The following is a 12140-nucleotide window of genomic DNA, read 5'->3' on the forward strand; positions in this document are numbered from 1 at the left end:
ATTCCCCTCTTCTGGGTTTATTTCCGTTTCTCTTTGCTTTCTTGGCTTTGATGCTGGAGGCTTGTGACCTCCTCAGGATTCAGCCCGTCTTTTAAATAACTTAGATACCATTTGGCGCACCCGCCACTGAGGCCTACCTCTTTCCTTATGCTAATGCTGATTTTGGTTCCACTACTTGACCTCTCAACTTCTCTCTTCTTGGATGTGGTCACTTGGCTTTCAGTGTTACGGAGATGCACCTCCGCTTGATGGCGAGACGAGTCCGCTTGTTAATTTTTAGTCTTTTATTTTTGTTTGTGTACTCTTCTGGTTCTCGCGAGTATGACAGTTAGGAGGTCTGCCGTGCAAAAGCCGATCCCAGCAAGGTGCATGCGTTAAAGATTTTCCGTGGCCGAAAACTGTCAAACAGCTACCGCGATTCCTTGATATCGGTGGGTGGTATCCGCACTTTGCGCCAAATTACGACTCGCTGACTACACCGCTGACAAACATGCTTCAGAAGAAGCGGCAGGTTTGCTGGTCTGAGAAAGCCATCTCGCCTTAGCCGCTCTGAAAACGAGTCGCTCTTCGGCTCCGGTTTTTCACAGCCCCGACTTCTTCAAACCTTTCGACACGCAACTCACTATGGCATAGGAGCAATGTTGATGCAGAAGGCAGAGGAGCGAGATGAAGTTCTAATAGCGAAGAAAGTTTATCAGCGGCGGAGGCAGTGTTCAAATTTAGAACGTACATATAAGGCACAACGTTCGAAGTGGTAACTGACCACGCTTCGCTCAAATGCCTGAGCTGTAGACTGGCCAGATGGTCATTGAAACTTCAAGGATTCTCATTCATCATCGATTAGAGAAAAAGTTCACAGTATCTTGTGTCAGATTCTCTATCTTGCGGAGATGGACGCTTTGGAGAGAAAAAGGGAACACCGCGGGCAAAGATTTGGATTCGCCACATTTTTAGTCCGTGGACTATTTGCAACTTATCGAGATCATTAGGGAGAGTTTCAAAAAACTCTTTGATCTGCATGTATGCAATGGATTGGCACACAAGCGAACTAATCATCCTTCAGGAGGAGCTGACGACTGTGTCCTGGAGTAGACTGCGGTGGTGGTTCCATATTTTCATAGGTCAAGAACTACATCCATAATTGTGAAACATGCAAGGCATTAAAGGTTTCCAATCAAGCAGTCTAGCCTCTAAAAGGAACAGCACTCATCTCCGATCGGGCGTTTCAACACTTATATATAGATCTTATCGGCCCACAACAAACATGCACTCTGAATACTTAGAGGGGAGAATCTGTTATGTTTTTGGAATCTCTGAATCGATAGCGTCTGATAACGGACCACAATTTAAATCTGTGGCTTTCAACGGTCTTTTGAACATTTTTACACTGCTTTATAATCCCCGCAGCGCATCGGAGAAAGGAAATCGGTCACTGTCGGCTGTTATCGTGCTTATATCGGTCCTGATTAAAGAGGCTGGGATAACAAACATTTATAAACTGTGCCATTTGTAATGACAAATGTAGAAGAGCGATGGTCAAACGACCATCCTTATGGCCGGAGACGATCAAGATGGCAGAGCTCTCCCCAAAACCTTAAAAGACCACTCGCAAATATTGAAGCTCCATCAAAGAATTCTGTCGGCACGTGTCACCAGGATTTTTATTCTTTTCTTCTGCCTTACTATGCTCGACGTATGCCGCATGCCGGGTAATGTTGGATTCTCAAAGAACGCGAGCATGGGCAGAGATTTATCACGAAATCCGTCGAGCGGAGAAGACACTTCACCGACAGCGAAAGGAAGCCTGGAAGAACCAACAGGTCTCCAAACTCGAAAAGTACAGGGAGCAACCGCACCAGGCACAGAAAGCGTAAGTTTCACCAACAAGTCGGCAGGATGAAGCCCTATACACCACAATGTCCATCCTGCTGGGACAAAGAGGGAAATCTGATTTCCGACAGAATGGACATATTGGAGCGATGGGTTGAGTATTTTGATGAACTAGTCAACAACAAAAATATCGGCAAGTTGGAAGCATGGAGTCCATGCAATCCATCGGTTTAAAAACCATAAGTCGATGGAATTACAACCGAATTGGTTAAATATGGAGGCGACCAACTGCACCAAGCCCTTCATCAATTTATGCTCAAGGTGTGGGATAGTGAATCAATGCCTGACTACTGGCAACGAGGCATTATCCGTCCATACATAAAAAAAGGGATCTCACGCAATACAGTAATTAAAGAGGTATCACGTTGTTGAGTACCATCTATAAGGTATTCTCCGCTATCTTGCTAGGTCGGATAAGCCCATACGCCCAGAACATCATTGGCACATTCCAAGGAGACTTCACTCCAGATAAATCAGCAAAAGATCAGATTTTCTCTCTGCGACAAGGGATTGAAAAACTGTTGGAATATGGCCATCAGTTGCATCGACTTTAAAGCCGCCTATGGCGTCATAGCCAGGGTAAAATTGTACACGGCCATGAGGGAGTTCAGTATCCCAACGAAATTTATAAGACTGTCTATGGTGACCCTGACCAATGTACGAGGCTAGATAAAAGCAGCAGGATCACTATCGAGACCATTCATTCTTTCAACAACGACCTAAGACAAGGGGATGCGCTATAAAACGTTCTCTTTAACCAGCGCCTCTTCAAGTCCACCAACTACTGGCCTACGCTAACGATATTGACAATATGGAAAGAACAACCAACGAGGTGTACAGTACCTTCAGCCAGACCGAACAGGCGGCACGATAATCCGAACCGCACATTAATGAAGGCAAGAGAAGTACATGGTGATATCGTCAGCGTCAAAAAACAAAGAACGAACAAGATGGATTCGCGCTGGTCAAACGAAAATAATAAAAATAGGAGAATACAACATTGAGACCGTTGAAAATTTCGCTTATCTAGGGTCGAAAATCACAACGGATAACAGCCATGACGTTGTTTTCAGCCAACGGAGCTTATTTCAGTTTACAAAAACTGCCTGAAATGGAGCAATGGCGTAGGTCAGGACGCCAGACAGCTTTTAGGGATATCGAATTGGTGGACCTCGGTGCAAAATCGGGGATCTGGAGTTCCTTGCTTAGGCAGGCCTAGACCGGATACCGGTTATTGCGCCAATAATATAAAGCTTATATATAGATATATAGTTCGGGAGCAACTTACCCCCTTCATCAGTACAAAGCTTAGCTTTGGGGGTAAGTTGCTCCCGAAATATATATCTACATTGAAAAATAAAAATTGTAGTTTGGAGGAAGCTTGTCAATTTTAGGCTATCCAAATAGCAGACGATATCTAATCTCTTAGAAATATAAAAGTTCCTGGCAAAATATAAACCTTCCAAATATAAGCATACATACATCTTATAGAAGTATGCCTACCAACTTTGCAAAACTTCAAGTTAATCAGATAAATTTTCTTGTCCTCCCATATTTCCAATTATTTGGAAAATCTTCTCATTCATATTCGTTAATGGAATTCATCTAATCCCCGTAAAATTAGAGCCTATGCAAATTTGCAATACATAAATTGCATTTATTATCTCCGGGTTCAATTTGGAAAGCGGTGCCCGATTAATCGAAAGTGATAATAATTATAATTATGGTGATTATAATTAGCTGCATTATTTGAATTTTGATGCCGTCTAGTGATGACGGCACCATTTCAAATTATATTGTTGCCAATTTGAAGGCAAAATGAACCTACATATAAAATGGGACACTAGGCACTGGGCACAGAACAGATTCGAAACATGGCCAGGTAAATTTGAGGAGAGCAAAATAATTGAACCCTAATTGAGTGAATCGTTTAGCATTTTAATTTCGGGGGGACGGGCAATGCGCCCTTGGGAGAAACCAAATGTGAATTTGCTCTAATTACAAATAATAGCAGGAATGGGATGCGAATGGATTGTAAATGGGTTTCGAATCATTTCAAATGACTGTTGGTGATATCGGGACTTACTCCCAACTAGAAATTATATTCAAAGCACAGTAATTTGTTAAATTTTGTTCAGATTGGATCATTGATTTATTTCGTGCAATGATTTTTTTAATTAGTGGTAGATATTCGCTGACGGATACTATACCTTCTGTGTGGACGCCCATTTTTAAATGGAGAGAAACTTTAAAATTCAACTTGAGAAACATATTCCACACCGAATCCGTATAATATTTATGCCACTGAAAGCCTAATTTAATTGTGCGTTTAATATCTGAATCAGAAGAAACCACTAGAGCCCCTGACCAATCCGGCCATTTATAAAAGTGACAGTGAACACCACGTACATAATTAGGCCCAACAATTTTGGGCCCCCAGGGAGTTGCTCGTGTGAAAAGTAAAAGGTCCGCATCCAGAGATTAAGATTAATTTCTTTAATACCAAGTCATTGAAAGGGAAATCGACATAGGTACAAAAACACATATACACCTGTACGTTGAACTCTGCTTGTTAGTTCTTGTGGTAAAAACACGTTCCTCGGCAGAGCCCAAGGCAACCTAAACGGGCCGGGGCTCGAAGACAAGTTGAATTGAATCACTTATGGAATTTCACATCTCTACATAATTTAATGAACCGATCGCGATTTGGATTAATACGAGTAAATTGTATCTTCAACTCTTACTTTGCCAGAACTGGATCTGGTGTTGACGTTTTTGCAGTACGGAGTGCATTTACCCGGTGTCTACTTGGAATTATATCAGTGGCTGGGGATTTAACTCTCATTGATGGAAGATAAATGGAAGAAGCCTCTAAAATTAACTATTTAATTAAACTTAGTGAGGAATCTCAGGAATTCAAGAAAACTTGATCGTCAATATAAGTAAGAAGAGATCAGAGAAAAGCAATGTGGTTGCACCCAATTAGTTGGCTCAATGGATTATGAGGAAACCAAAGTTCACCTGAATCTTTTATGATGCCTTCATATTTCAGCAGACACAGATTTGTTTCCGTAAAATGACGCATATGAGGCAATCTTTAGGAACATGATAAGATCATACAAAAACCTACTCACGACCACTCTTTGTGTAATAGAGGATCCAATTAAGCAAAGTGCTTTTAATAATGCTTGTGGCTAAGTACCATAAGCCCATCATTTCTTTTTTTGCACAAGTTTAATCTTACTATATTTTGTTCCCATCTAGGAATGAGGAATAGTTTTTCAGCTGAGCTATAAACTAGCATAACACTGTGGAAACCATGCCAATTTGAGATGTTTGAACAGTGGGAATGGGAGGAAAGCATCTTAAATATAATTGAACTCTGGATGGAGTTCTTATGTGACCTTACCGTGGTAGCCTCAAGAAATTGTCGTCTGATAAACCAAGAGTATATTAGGCCGGCTGGGATGTACGATGTTCTATTTAGCTATTTTGTGTTTGTGTGTTTTGTGCATGTGGATGCGAATGGGTTCATTAAAGCAATACCGCCAGAACTGTCCTTCTTGTACCGCGAAATGTGTTGGAAAGACAAGGAGGCAGTTTCTTCTTTAAGATGCGACCTGCGAGTACCCTAGACACCTTCAGTTTCATTTAAAACCTTTTCCCTTTAGCCAGGTGAGACGTATTTCCCAGAACACTTAAACACATAATCAAGCATGGACTCAGCTTTAAAAGCAAAAGAATAGTTTTTGATATAGAAGACGAGAGGTGGTGCTTTCCCTATGTCCTGGAGACAGTGGTTGCACCTACAGTGCAGTAGATACCCGTCACAGCATTTCTGTGCTAAAGCCGATAGCTGTGAAGACCGTCGATAGTGGGACCTAAACTGAACGAAAGCTACTGTCAAAACAGATGCAGCGAGTACTAGCCAAGATGAGTGAAACTCTGCGTAAAAATAACGTAAGAAAGGTAGCCGCATTCGGAAACCTCGGCAGAAACAGAAGTCCGCAGTAGTCCTTCTCAAGCGGCATTATCAGAAGGCCATTCATGTTCTGGGCAAGATTATTACAAATAGATTAGTACAAAAGTGGTGACGGTGCTATCGCCTAGGTATTTCACCAAAGTCAGCAACATAGTTACAGAATCCCACAACAGCTTACCCGATCAATTAATAAAGTGGTTGTGTGCCAACCAGGAGGAGAAAGTGAGACAGCTCGTAGAGCACACATATATGGGTGATAAAAACCCCTACCAGTTTTTCCGCTGCCTGTAGTGTCTCGGCTCCTCTCGTACTACAGTTTCGGAGCCGCTGATTAGAAATCTATGGTTACGAAGATGGCAACATTTCCGTCAAGTATCGCGGAAACAACATTAGATATAAATACATTTTCGCCTTCAGCAGCGGTAGTAGTATGTAGTCCGGTAATTATCAAGTTAATTTGTAGAGGTGTGAAGGGGCGTAAATACCGACACTCTTTTTCGTATTCACAGTGGATATCCAAAAGTTTTCGTCCCTAGGGTGTATGCTGGTATCACTAGAGATTTAATCCCGAACTGGACTTTGGAAAACGCAATCGGGAGCCGTTAAAGATGACAACAAAATGAGAAAATACGGTTCCTCATGGACGCAGGTGCCGATATATCGGCCTATTAGCGCTCCGAATTCCAAGTATCTTGTCGAAAGGCACGGTTCGAGTTTTTGGCTGCCAACGGGACACCAATTACCACATACGGAGTCACTAACCTCACATTCACCCATACCCATTGAGCAGATTTCTTAGTACATTACGGACTCTTTCCAGATCTTCAGCATCTTGTCTTAGCGATTCAAAAAACAATCAATCCCGATCATCAGAACAATTACTTGAGGATCCCATTATCGTAATATCTCACACGAATTTCCAGAAATAACTCGCTCTAACGGAGCCGAAAAAATTACGTTTCATCGAACCATGAATCATATAGTCACAACGCCAGGACCACCAGGTCAGTTTCTTAGAACACTTCCATTGCCAATCAAGGTCAAAGCGACCCAGTCATATCTGAAATCAGCCAATGTAAAGCAGTTCAGAGCATTCTTGGGGGTGTTAAATTTTTACAGAAGGTTCGTACCCAGAGCAGTACAGGCACCACTCAACGAGATTCTTCACGGTGAAATTAAAGGAAATTCACCAATCAGTTTCTGAAGATTCCAAAGCCGCACTGGAACAGGCAACGGTTTCGTGCATCCAAAATTTGACGCCCCTTTAGCCATTTTCTGCGATGCATCTGACTTCGCAATTAGACCAATTCTCCAACAGTGGATGAACTGCTGGCAACCATTGGCTTTTTTCAAAAAAACCGCGGTCCAGCGGAATGTAAATATGAAGTGGGGGAACTACTAGCTATGTACTTAGCGAAAAACACTTTTACGGATCACAGGGTGCTAACCTTCATCTTCCATAAAAGAACGAGTGATCCCTGCCTCAATTTAGCCATCTAGACTATATTAGGCCGCATCTCAGTCCGCGAACGAAGAGCTCAAAATGCCACAAGGAAACACAGGGCTTCGACTGAAGCCATTCCAGGTTCCGGGGGTCAGCTACAAGGTATGGTGTAATGTGCTTCACTCACTCATTCCGAAAAACTGTTTTCAATAACTTACACTACTTATCCCGCCCAGGAACTAACACCACCGTTACACTAGTAACACCGTAACGGTAATAATAATCATTGCCGCGACAATCCAATTGGATCAAGCCTTTGAAGCATGCTAGTGCGCTTTATTCAAGACCGGTATCCGACAACCAGTCACGACCGCAAAATGCCGCTTAGACAGCCCAGCGCTTTAACGACTGAGGCATCCAGATGTTTTTAAGACAAAACCTTATTAAAATCGGTTGAATGTCTGTCTATCTGTCTGCCTTTTTTGGCTGGAGGAAGTCCAACTGGATACGCCTCAAGAATCGCGGACACGCATGCCAGACTTTTACCGACTAAAACCTCCTATATTTTCTCCACACTCTCCCCGCGTGAGCACTGTTCTGGTATTGCTTTGCGGGACTGCTAGGTTTATTAACTGCTCATGTTTCTGCTTTATCTGTTGTTAATTGATGAGAGGTAGAAATGAGCGAGATCAATTAATGAAAACAAGGCGTAAATTATGGCGCAAATGAAGAGACGAATTATATCAGCGATGGACAAGTTTAACTTGGAAAATGTAAACAACTCTATTTATTTTGATGTACAAATAATGGCTTCCTGGGAAGAATAATAGGAGCTAAACGATAGGATTGCCGATGGCGAGTCAGGTACAATAAGGTATTCAAAGGGAGAACACAAGGACAAACACCGGTGGGGAAAACCCGATGGCGATGGACAGATACTATTGACGAAGATAATTGCTCGAAATCACGGTACTTCAAATGTGAAGGGTTTTAAAGAAAAATTTTTAAATATATGGTAGTTCTATTTGTATACACATATCTCATTGTGGATACGCTATTGAGTATATCGGACTATTATAAATTCGACCTGAGGGCGGGCTGAGTCCGTTTAGCAGAAGAATCTTTCAATCTATGAGTAGGCTGTAGTGAGACCAAGAGCGTATTGATGAATGAAAGTTGAAGGCAATGCACGGTAAACACGTGCATTGTGTTTGGCGGCCATTTATCATTCTGCATCTGTCAAACGGAGGGACGTGTGCTCTGCTGTGATGAAGGGATTCATGTGTGCCGTTCAGGATGACGAGATCGCCAGCCGAGCTTATAAAGAGCTCATAATGAAAGAGTGGGTGAAGAGCGACCAGTACAGAATGTGCGAAACGGCGTTACAGACGTTGGACTATATCATTTCTGGCTGCACAATGCTGTATGTAAGGTGATTCCCCAAACGCTTCTATACAAGCATGGGCGGTCACGCGAAGATGCTCGGTTTACCGATATGAGAAGTTCTACTTACAGCATGTATTGGGACCGGCAAGTTTTAACTGATCGCCATATAGCGCGTAATAAACTTAACGTGCTGTTAGTAGACAAAACGCTCCACGTATATTCCCATAATAGCAACATTGAATGGAAATATGTAGAGGAGAAGGTGAACTATAAGCCACTGGCTCGAAAAATCAAAGAATCACCCAATGCTTCGATTCTTTCAAAGGTTATTCTAATTTTTCATTTATATCTTAAGATATTCTTAATTTCACCTACCCAAAACCATCTTGTCTATGAATCAAATCGTTTCTCATCCTTCTTCTTTACTACTTCGCATTTTAATGTTTGGAAACCATCAGACCTATGTGGGTTTTAAGTATAATATCTCCTTATTGTGGGCTCAACATTTCGGTAGTCTTTAAATTTGTTGGTATGGTTTCCTAATCCTGCATCAAAGTGATCATCACTAGCGCGGGCGAAAATATGTAAGTCCTTGCCAATAAGTAGTGCGGCAAATCCTTGATCTTTTCAAAGGTTAATTTCTCTTAAGAAAAGCTCAATTGCACGATTCTCAATAGCGTTCTATCCCCCAGTCAAATCTCTGTTTTATATAGATTCAGTGGAATCTTTTTCAAAGATTTTCTTTTTCATCAGTATCTACTTATGATTTTTATGTCTGAAAGCCGTCAGACATGGATCAGATGGACTTACACAAATCATCGATATAATTGGTTTTCAATAAACAAATTGTTTACGCTCATGTCTCGAGTTCGTCTAATACCTCAACTTTTTATAGCTTGAAGCTCTTGTCAGTTTCAAAAGTGAAGGTTGATTTTGGGTTTTCTTGTTCTTCAATTGAATTTTTTCAATGGAAATGTCGCCCTAAAACCAAGCAGCTTAATAGGCGCCTGTTGCATATGTTTTGATAAGAAATTTCTTTGACTCTATAATAAGCGAAAATTAGAGGTAATCTCTAAGGTGATTTCAAGTCAGGATTTCAAGATCAAAACTTATTTGTATATCCGACAGTTTTCAAAATACAGTAGCTGCTATAAATGGCGAGCTTGTTCTCAATCCTTATGTAAAAACTACGTAATCACCCCGATTTGAGAGAGCAGCTTCTTCCAACGTACGTTTCCTTACTCATGTGGGGATAAGCTTCAAAATTAAACCCTACTGGATTGATATGAATAGCTCAGATTTGGGGGACCAATGCGGTTACCGGCGCAATTCATTCGCAGGATCAGAAAGGCGAGAACTTCTTCTTCCTTCCAAATGTCCTCCCTCCACATACTCTTCTCCTCCCAGGATAAGGTTGAACTTTTAAGGAGGAGAGTCTGACTGCCACGTATTTTCATCGAGTTTGAGGAGGAGGTTCTACCCACTCCCCTCTCAACTCACTTCCACCCTTCGGGGAGGTGGTTAAAGATTATATCTTTACCGCATCGAGAACTGCCACTCAAATGCACTGATGTGATAGAAAGCGCCGGGCAGGTCTAAACTTTTAGTGCGCAATGACTTCTCATAGTCCCATAATAGTCGAGAAGTTTGGAGTGCGTCGATTTTGGCTCCCTTCATAATAGCTCTGTGTTTTCGAGAACCGACGATGCTATTTTATTTACGGTAGTAAAAAAGGCTGGAGTTTGAAGCAGGAGGTGAACGAGTCCTTTAGTACAAATGCAACTAGTAGGCCGACTGAGAAGAATTAATATGTGTAAAAATCTAACACCAGTTAGAGGCTGGACTCCCAAATTATCAACGAGCCCAGGATCGACAGATATCACCAAATCACCCGATAATTGAAACGATTTAATAGCAAAGGATCTGGTGTCACCAGATGCGAATGTAAACGGTATACAAACTTGAGTACTAACCGAACTTGAAGATTTTGAAATTCTGTGGTAGCACAAGACTTAATAAAATTATTTAACTAATGAGGTGATGTATGCAACTAGTTGATTATCAAAAATCAACGCCGTCATTGTGAGATTAATTGAGAACCATATTGTGTGATACCTTGATAAGAGCTCCTCGGATTCAGTACCACTCTTCCTAAAGTATGGGTATTTTGAAGTAATCCTTCTCCACTCTCTCTAAAATATTAGAATATAGGAATGGATTAAATCTGCCAGTGTTCCTGATTTTCGACTTCCGACCGATTTACACAATTCCTAAAAGGCTTTCCAGTAAACTTTGTCTCGGCAAAGGTCCTTCAATACCACGGCTGAAAGGAAGAGATCAGCCTAGGCTAAAGGTCAGCCTGAACTTATCTTCCCAAATGATGACAAAAAAGCTGTTAGTCCGGAAAATTTCCTCCTAATGGTGGTTCAGGGAAAATGAGTTGCCGATATTTCTACGAACTTTGCGCTAGTAAAAGAATTGTGTTACCAAAAACCAATGAGGTGGGGAGATCCAATTCTCCAATGAACAGAGGTCCAACTCACTTAATGAGCGGGACTGGGAACCTGACTATGGCTGGCCTGTCGATGACACTGTTAATTCTTCCAGAAAACAGATGAGGAAGGCTTGGTAGAAGGAAACTTCAGCCGCAGAGAAGAGGAGACTGCAGGCTAAATCTTGCCTGTCAAAACCTTCTTCTCCCCTTCTACCAGAAAAGGCGGAAGAAAGAGAAGCTGGTGATGCGGACGTAAGCGGCCTAATATCGGTACTTGGAAAGAGATCCAGGCAGCCCGAACACTGTGAACCTCGAAAGGTTACCAGCCGATCACAGCCGAGTACTGCGAAATAGGGCGAAGTTTATTGGGAATGAGGAGATGAGGGTTGCTACACCCCTAAGTGTGGCTCCAACCTCAGCTTATCAGGAAGCGATCCGTGCTGTCGAGAACTTACCCCTAAGGCAGTTCACGTTCAGAGCAAGGCGATCCACGAGCATATCCGGTTCATCGAGCTAAGGTGCACAGCCGTTGATCGCAAAAGGACAGTGTTCCTCATGACGCTTGATGTCAGAAATACGCTCTTCCCAAAGCAGACTTGGTATATTGATGCGACGGGTAAGCAGATGGATGACTACTCATGGTTTCAGCCTAGCGCTGGAAAAAAACCGAAGTAGTCGTCTCGTTCAGAAATAGAATCCCGAACCTGCGTCCCATATCGATTGGCGAGTTGACTATAGAGTCAAAACCAGCGGTTAATGCTCGACTCGAAGATGAGCTTCTTCGAGCAAATCAAACCAGCAGCGAACAGGGCTTTAGCTGGAGTCTCGGCCTTGAGTCAGTTAATGGCGAATGTTTAGGGAGGCGTTTTCTTATGGGAGCAATATAGTTTGTTCTGCTCTACGGTCTGGATGTATGAGCTGATGCCATTGACAAGAAGGTGCAT

Source organism: Hermetia illucens, chromosome 4 (assembly GCF_905115235.1).
Source record: "Hermetia illucens chromosome 4, iHerIll2.2.curated.20191125, whole genome shotgun sequence".
Classification (NCBI taxonomy): domain Eukaryota; kingdom Metazoa; phylum Arthropoda; class Insecta; order Diptera; family Stratiomyidae; genus Hermetia; species Hermetia illucens.